The sequence below is a fragment of the Sinocyclocheilus grahami genome, unplaced genomic scaffold (genome assembly GCF_001515645.1).
Source record: "Sinocyclocheilus grahami isolate Dianchi unplaced genomic scaffold, SAMN03320097.WGS_v1.1 scaffold1492.1, whole genome shotgun sequence".
Lineage (NCBI taxonomy): Eukaryota > Metazoa > Chordata > Actinopteri > Cypriniformes > Cyprinidae > Sinocyclocheilus > Sinocyclocheilus grahami.
In genome coordinates this window covers 123120-132245 of record NW_015506671.1, presented here as the reverse complement: position 1 = coordinate 132245, position 9126 = coordinate 123120, and positions in this window count along the sequence as shown.

Below are 9126 nucleotides of genomic sequence, written 5' to 3'. Positions count from 1 at the left end.
TATTCATTCCGTGATCGGAATCCATGCTGATGTTTGTAAACAGTGTTTTGAGCTGAAGACATCGTGAGCAAACATAACAGTATAACCATTCATTTCCGCTTATTATATAATATAATACACATTAAACTATATAAAGGTTCACACAGTGTGCCTCTGTAGTCTGGTAGTCCTCTGTATCGGCGTCCAGAATAGATTATTTTTATATGAATAATAAAATCTCTGTATAGGCTCATTTCAAGTGCTTAGGCGTTTGGGAGTATTATCACGCTTACAGTATGACATGGATCAATCCCTTGCATTTTTTTTTACTGCGGAAAGAACTTAAAATAAACTTGTGACTATTGACTAGAAAAAAATCTTTAGTCGGGGGCAGGCTTGGCACAAGGAACCGATCCATTTTTTAAATAAAATGCTATGACATTACGAATGACTGCAAATCACGTCACATATTGTATTGCAGGAGTTATCCATGTGAGTCAAATGTTTTTATTTTATTTGATCTTTTTTATGTATGGGGGTGCTAGCCCCTAGCGCCGCCCAGTAAAGACTATTATAGTGACATACAGGAGACATTCACTAGGCGCACGTGTGTCCGTTTTTATTGATGCCAAACAAACCTATCTGCACTCATGGCAGACTGATCGCTATAACATCATATTTCTGCTTGAACACAGTTCTGTATATTCACGTAGTTGTCAAAATTAATGTACAGCAAGTGTTTTATAACAGATGCTCGCTGAAGAAGCGTGTTTTGGAGAAGTTTCTGAGGATCAGTTATGTACAAATGGACATCAAACGCTTCAAATTCGCTCATTCTGACAGAAGAACTATATTCACTGATGACATCAACCCGCCTTATGATTGCTGAGTTTCCACACATTCAGGATGGTTTCATTTTTCATTTGTATTTTGGTGTGTTTAGTTATTCTGCATGGATCTGTGTATGCAGTCCTTTGGCGTCTCCCTGTGGTTTTGTTTGGTATGGCAGGTTGACTTGTGCTTATTTGTTAAAGTTACTGTATAATTAAGGTTTACTTACTTTTAAGTAGCTACTTTTAAGTTTTAAAGAATATCTGCAGTGAATTTTTTGCAAAATATGTATTGATTTGGAATGGGGGGGGGGGCATTGGAGTAAAAAAGGTTGAGAACCACCCAGCCAACATGTATATGTGGGCCCCACATGGTTCTTGGTCAAACCATATGGGTAAAACATGGGCAAACACAATCAGTTCCATATAAGCTTCCTACACTGGCCCAAGGTAGTACCCACATAGGCAACCTCTATATGGGTTCTGAATGGGGAAACACATATGGGGCCCTCTTGGTCAAACCATATGGGTAAAACATGGGCAAACACAATCATTCCCAAATAGTATGTTGCCTATAAATTATCTTTGGCTGCATTATTATGATTTTCTAATTTGGAATATTATCAAGATTGCGTAGGTGGATGTGTTCGGGGAATTTGGCTGGTAAAAGTAAAATATTTAATGCCACTTAAATGATTGAAATAAACATGAAGACTTGAATAAAGATTAGTTAATTTTGATGAAAGGAGAGAGTCAGTAAAATTATCCGAACTTCCCATCACTAATATGGGGCCCTCTTGGGTAAGACATAAGCATTCTGGGTAAGAAATGAGCAAACATAATCAGTCCTATATAGGCTGACTTGGACCCTATAGTACACAAATAGGTACTATAGGAACAGATTGGGCAGTGTGTTTGGGATCTATGTGAGTACAGTATTGACTTTATTCTCCAGAGAAACAAGCACTTCACCATCTTCAGAATATTGTGTTTGAACTTCCGTTTGTGCAGTAGCTCTGTAAATTTCTATGGCATCGTAAATAAAGTAATTTAGCTGGTAAAGTGGTTTTATGTATTGTAGAGTTAATGAAAGTTATCTTGAACAATGTAATGTTTAAAGCAAATGTTTTAACAAAATCTATACAAATGGTTCAAAATATCCAGAAAATGGTCACTGTGCAAAATGAAGAACGGGTTACAGAAAGCCAATTATCTATTAAAATAATGGGATTATAGTGGCTTTGAGATGGGTAGAAGAACTCAAACCCCTAGCAACAGCTGCCTGTCTCCAGAGTTTAATGGTCAGTTGGTTAGTAACAGATAATTAAATAGCCCCAGTGAAGAAAGATAGAATTGAAATTCATGTTTCTGATGGAAAAATCCAGAAATCGTGTTTGCAGCATATGACACACATGTTCAGAATAAAGATCCATTCAGTTAGCATATTGTCTTCAGTTTTCTTTTTGAACCAACAGTACAGACTTTTCTTTTCAGTCTAGTTGGCACATGACCAACCTTCAAAGTTGAAATATGATTGAAATAATGTCAGTTGCTGTTTTAACGTTTACACAATGTTGATATGAAGTTTAATGCTAAATCATTGAAAAATGTTTTTAACAAAAACAAATAATTAAAAAAAGACAATTAAAATATCTGTTGAATTAATGTCATGTCATTAACAAGAAATATCTGCCTTTTGAATTATTATGATCATTAATATTTTATTTATTAGCATTTTATGATATTTTGATCAAAACACCTCTTCAAAAATCCAAATGTATATGTACAAATATTATTATTGTCGTTAGTAACAATAATTATAATGGATGCAGTTTTAATCTCAAAAGAGCAGTGAGATTTTGTGTGGATTTACAATTTTGTGTAGGTGCCTACAGTTTGCAATTCATTATTACATTTTTATTCATATACTGAACTAAACAAATAATACAACCTAAAAAAACACGTTTCTTTAAAAAAAAACAACTTTACTTTCGTTACCACTCTGAAACAATTGCAATTGGTTGTTTCACCTGGTTGCTTTCATCGTGATTGGCTAATCTGACTGTCATCCACGAAACTGGCCAATGACAAAAGTGCGCGCCTTCTTACTGGTCAGGTTTGAATATACGTCCGTTTGGTGCTGTGTGTTTGCTACTGACCCGCGAGATTACTCGGTCACTCAGTTCCTGATTATGTGCTGTTACATTCTTATTTTAAACTAATATGAGCTGTGACATGTCAACGGAGAACAGAAGCTGGAGTGTGAACACAGAGGAAGGGGCAGACCTGCAAACATATGGCGATATCGGGTAAGAAAACTTTTTTCAGTCAAACCAACGTAAAGTTATGTTTTGTGTCCATAATTTATGTGAGTGAGAGGAAATCAAAGTGCGAGGTTAATCGCAATTAGCGTTAGCGCGCTGGCTAGTAACGTTAGTTATGTATTTCAATGCAGCGTCCGAATGAGCTGTGTGTTTGTATTAATGTCAGCTAACGTTAGTTTAAAACTCAAAATCGTGAGAAGTAAAGGAACCTCGGAATAAGTACAGTGAATGAAAAAACTGCAATTTACACTCGGAAACACTGGAATCTGTAGAAAAGTTGAGAAATGTTTTATATTTGTTATGCTTGTGTCGATGACTTTTTTTCACATCTTCAAATACTGATAACTGCTAATGATAAGATATTGGTTTACATTTTTAGATCAAGCACGCGTTTTTCAGGGAAAAGAGGCACCCAACAGAGACTACAGTAAGATGTTATTCGGTTTTAACCGTTTCTAGATCTCAGATTGGGATTAATATCTTAAGTATGATTCTAATCATAAGTAACGTTACATTTATAAGATATTTCCTCCACTGGTGATAGAAAATTAGTATTTTTTTCCCCTGTTGTCTTTCTTCCTCTGAGGTGGCACAAGAAAAGGGGAATAGAACTTGTCACCAACATCAGTCCATTATTTCATTCACTGGAGAACATCACAACCTTCAGATGTGTCCTATCAGGATAAATGCTGCTGCAGGGGAAATTATATGAAGGTTGGTTTGATTGTGGTGTACAAATTGGCTTTTTTTTAAGCTACAGTTGTGTTTACCTTGCTATGATATCTATGGAAAGGGTCCATTTTTGTGAATCCTCTTTGTCTTTTTTGCCCCGTTCACACTACAAGCGACACGCAACGTCAAAGCAACACGATCCCATTTATTTCAATGGAGAGCTGGTGATTTCCGGCGACAGAGGCCGTTGGTGACCGGATGGGGCATGTCCAGCCATGCTACAAAGTTCAGAATCCTTCAACTTTATGCAAATGAAGAGCGAGGAGGATTGTCCTTTATCTGCTACACTGCACTGTCACTTCTGGTATGGATTCACTGACCTTTTGTGATATGCGAGATGTTTTGATTTTACTAAATGTAATAATTTTACTTAATTTGATTTTACATAATTTACTTAAAGGGACAGTTCACCCCAAAATGAAAGTTCTACCATCATTTACCCTTCATCACCCTTATGTTTTTCCAAACCTGTATGAATCTCTTTCTTCTGTTGAAGACAAAAATATATTTTGAAGAATGGTGATGAATGTTATCTTGTATAGCTGTATATATTAAAAAAAAATTGTTTTGTTTTGCAGAGGCTCTTAAGAAGACGGCAACCGGCAAGAAGCTGAGAGGGAACTCTCAAAATTGGCACAAGAGGACTGAGTGTGTCTAGAATGCACAAATGTATGTCTGCAGTATAAGCAGTACTGAAAAATGTATAGTTGCTACTGCTTCTAACTGTCCCCGGTTTTTTTCTTGTGCAAATGTTCAAAGCTTTCAGTAAACACTGGTTCAAAAACAGGTTCAAAGTGTGTGTTAACTTTAACAGTAATATTAATTTTAACAATTAGGTATCAGAATATAGCATAATAAGATGGGTAGTTTCAATAAAATTAAAATTTGAAGAGATTTCAATCTCACTGTGTGCTCTAATGCTTTAAAAAAAATTGTGTGGTGTTGAAAACAAATTTTTTTTCAGGTGTGTTTAAGCATATTGTCTTGTTGGGCCCACCCTAACACCCAGATATGTTTTGCATATGATCCCTAGTTGGGCCCCACCTAAAGCCCAGGGAAATCCTGCATAAAATGGAACCCGCGGATAATCCCATTTTGGGCCTAATTTTTCAGCCCATGTCAAACCCACATGGGCCCCACACACAAATGTTGGCTGGGCACTGGCTTAGACAAATGTTTCACATGCTGAGAATGCTAACCTAACATATAAGTATAAACCATAAATGTTTAAGAATCACTTGGGGTACCTCTGGGCGATTCATGATCAGGTAGATCTTGAACTGCACGCTCGTGCCAGAAAACTACTAATTGGCCAAAATGCTTCGTTGGACTTTTCGGAGATCATCTATTCTGACCTACTTTCTGTACGATCTAAATTTCTGCGTATTGAATTTTAGAATATTGAATTTGATGTTCCGAATTTCCTCTTCATCTTGAAAACTTAAAGCTGTATTTTTAAAAACTGGATATTTGTAGTCTAAGATTTCAGAAAAATATACAGTTGTTAAATTTCAAATGTGTAATATTCAGAAAAAAAAAAAAAAAAAAAAAGCAGATTCAGAACTATGTTAAATGCCACTAATATTCAGTTTTGTTAAATTACACTTGTCAATAATTCCATAACTCCATAAATCGGTTAATAAAGTTGACATTGTAAATAAAGTGTACTTGTGCATATATGTGGTGAAAGTGGTCACTGATAGCCTATTTCTATCAATCTAGCCAGAACGGCCAACTTCAATCTGTCGTCAGATATAGTGTGTCTAGTTTAATACTCAGAAAAGGAACTATCAGTGCATTAAAAAAAAGAACAAAATCAATTAAACTATTGTAAAATAAATTAATCTGAAATTAATGATGTGCATGCGAATGTGTTGCAATTTCATTGTGGGTAGAGAGTCAATTTTGACAACAGGTTCGGGTAATTGGCTCTGAACTTTTCTGATCACAGCTGCAGTAATTGTTTATTTAAATTTATTGTAGTGTTATTTAGTATTGTGAGATTATCAGCTGTTATAGAGAAAATAGAGAGGTTTGTGAATGATGCATGGTGGGTAACAATCTGATTTCTCAAATAGGGCCTATGACTATTAATGGATTGAATACTTTATTTTACAGTGATTGTTTTGTGGAAAACAGGAAAACCTTTGCCCATTTATCGTTCGTTCTTTTGATGTTTTGTATGTTCAGATATTCATGTAACAAAATAGATTCAAATTAATACCTAAATAGGGACATGGTAGTATACGTAAAGTACACTTAAAGAAAACTTACGAGTATACTTGCAGTATAAAACTACTAAACTAGTAGTTTACTGAGACTACTTCAAATTAGTAAACTATCACTATACCTATAAGTTCACTTTTAGTATAGTTGCAGTGCAAACTAAACATTTTGATGTAAACTAGTTGTGTACTCAAAGTTTACTACTGTTATACTTAAAGTATACTTAAAAGAATACATTTATATACTAGAAAGTGAGCCAATTTAGTCCCAAGGAGTATTGAAATAGTACACTTACAAGTATACTACTAGTACACTGATATTTGTATACTTACTACATAAAGTATACTTACTGAAATATACTTGAACTTTACTTAAGTATACTTACTAAAATAAACTTGAAGTATACTACTTTTTGGTAAGGGTAAGCACAAAAGTAAACAGGAACAAGACGTTTGTCCGCGTCCACCCAACAGAAACCGCATTCATTTGAGTCACTCTGCCACTAAACTGACCAAAATTTGAATGCAAGTTTCACTTTAACTCAGAAACTGAACTGCTAGAGTGTCAAATGCATTCAGTGGAAACAAGATGCTTTATCTTGACAGATACATTTTTTTTTATCTTTCTTTTTATTTCGCAGTAAAGCTGCATTGAGGGGAAGTCATATTAGATTCATATTAACAGGGAAAAAAGCCCTACATACGTAGCTACTAAACATAAGATCAGACACCCGGAAATAAATTAACACTTTTTTTTTGGTGAATGTGTGTGTCGGTGTGGTCTTTTTTCGGTACTTCATTTTACTTATCTTTCATTTTTATTTACTATAAATACCAATAGTCGAAACGAAGCAGACATGTAATCATGTTTAGGTATTTTAAGAAGGTTCTTGTGGTTTATTTTCAGCATCTGCTGTTCATTGTGGTCTGTTTATGAATTAACAAAAGCTTTCCTTTATTTTTTACGTTTATTAGAGGGGTTTGGAATGTCTATTCGTTCTCAGAGAGTATGTAATTCCTCACTTTGTCATGACATTCTTTTGTGCAATTTGTTGTGTCTTATATCATCCGCCCCTGCAGATAGCCCCCCCCCCCCTTCAAATAGCATGACGCAACATACCCTAGTAGTTCTCAGAAATCACGTGACTTGGACGGTTTGACTCGAGCCCATCATCAGCACCCTGGATCACTGCTGTCATTCAGTTTGGATATGGTCAGAAAAGGCATCAATATGAGGATTTCTCCCCCCTTTTTTTGTGTTTTATTACTCGTGGGCGGTGAGTCACATTTATTTTTATAAATTGAACACTTTCGGTTTCAATATAAACCGGAAACAGAAAATGCGCATTTGCTAGCTATTATACTTTGCCTTGATTTATATCTCCAGTGTGTCTTAACAAACTTGTATTACTTTTCTACAAATAGATATTGTAGTAAATAACACTGAGGATAATGACAGATAATAGCACCATTATACGTGTATTTTGGGGGTAAGTTGGTTGTGCTTGCGTGTGATTGGTAATGAACGCTAGAGTGCGCTGTTCTTCTAGACTGCTGTTCTTACAACCTGCTCTTGTAACGGTAGGGTGGGTCATTAACCATTTCATAAACCATTCATGACCAGGCACATTCACCACCAAATAAAATGTGAAACCAATATACAGCAGATATAAGTCAATCAATCAGTTGTGTCAAATATAGCTGCCCCACCTCAGGAGGCTTCATGCATGATTGTGATTTCACTCCTTTAATTTAATATTATTTGGTTAAACTAATGATGTAACAGCTAGTAGCCTAACTAGAAACCAATCTCCTTTATCTTTATATCTGAACTTAATTCCTTTTGATGTTTTTCTGGATTTAGATGTATCTGAATAAAGTAATTCCATTATGTTATGGAACTTGTGAATGTAAGATTACAATTTAATGTTGGTTCTTTGCAAATATATATATTTTTAAATATTCTTTTAGGCGTTCTTTTTTTTTTTAGATGAATATTAGTATGTTCTTATTTTGAGCATGTTTTTGTGTGTGTGTGTGTGTGTGTGTGTGTGTGCATGTTTATGTGGTTTATGAGGACACAAATTTGTATAATAACATGGGTATGACATAGGTATTACAACGAGAAGGTGATTTATGAGGATATTTTCAGTGTCCCCGTAATTCAAAAGGCTTATAAATAATTCAGAATGAAGTTTTTTGAAAATCTACAAATGCAGAAAGTTTCCTGTAAGGGGTAGGTTTAGGGGTAGGGTTGGTGTAGGGCAATAGAATATACGGTCTGTACAGTAGAAAAACCATTACGCTTATGGAGAGTCCCCACAAACCATAAAAACAAATCTGTGTGTGTGTGTGTGTGTGTGTGTGTGTTTAATTAGTGTTTTTGCTTGTGATCTTACTCATACAACCACATACGTTTTACAATTTTTTATTTCTTGTAGAAATTATGTTGTAATACAAGCCACATCAGGTTTAATTTTCAGGAGACACAAAATATGTTTACTTGCATAACTGACACACTATAAAAAAACTCTAAATTTAAAATAAAATGTTCACATGAAACTAGTAAATACTTCAGATTGCTGCCAGTGGTGTATTAGAATAGCACATATTTCAAGGTCAGCTGATTTTATTGTAGGGCAGCACGGCGGTTCACTGTTACCTCACCACAAGAAGGTCCCTGATTCAAGTGTCCGGTGCTCCAGTTTCCCCCACAATTCAAAGACATGCAGTATGTGAATTGGACAAATTTAAGGAGGCCATACAAATAGGCTGTGCGGATTGTCATGGGAGCAAACCGAAAGAGAGGGATATTTAAAAAAAAGTAAATTAATATTTAAAAAACATTTTCAGAGGTGAAAGCCAGTAGCATTTCAAACCATGTGTTTTAAAACTAAATAACAGCAGAGACGACACAAGAGTAGTGACACAGACTCAATTCTGGATTCTTAATTTTTCCTTTTCATAAAAAGCCACATAAAAGTAAAGAGAGCAGTTCAATGCCATACCTGGGGGGGGGGGGGGGGGGGGGGTATG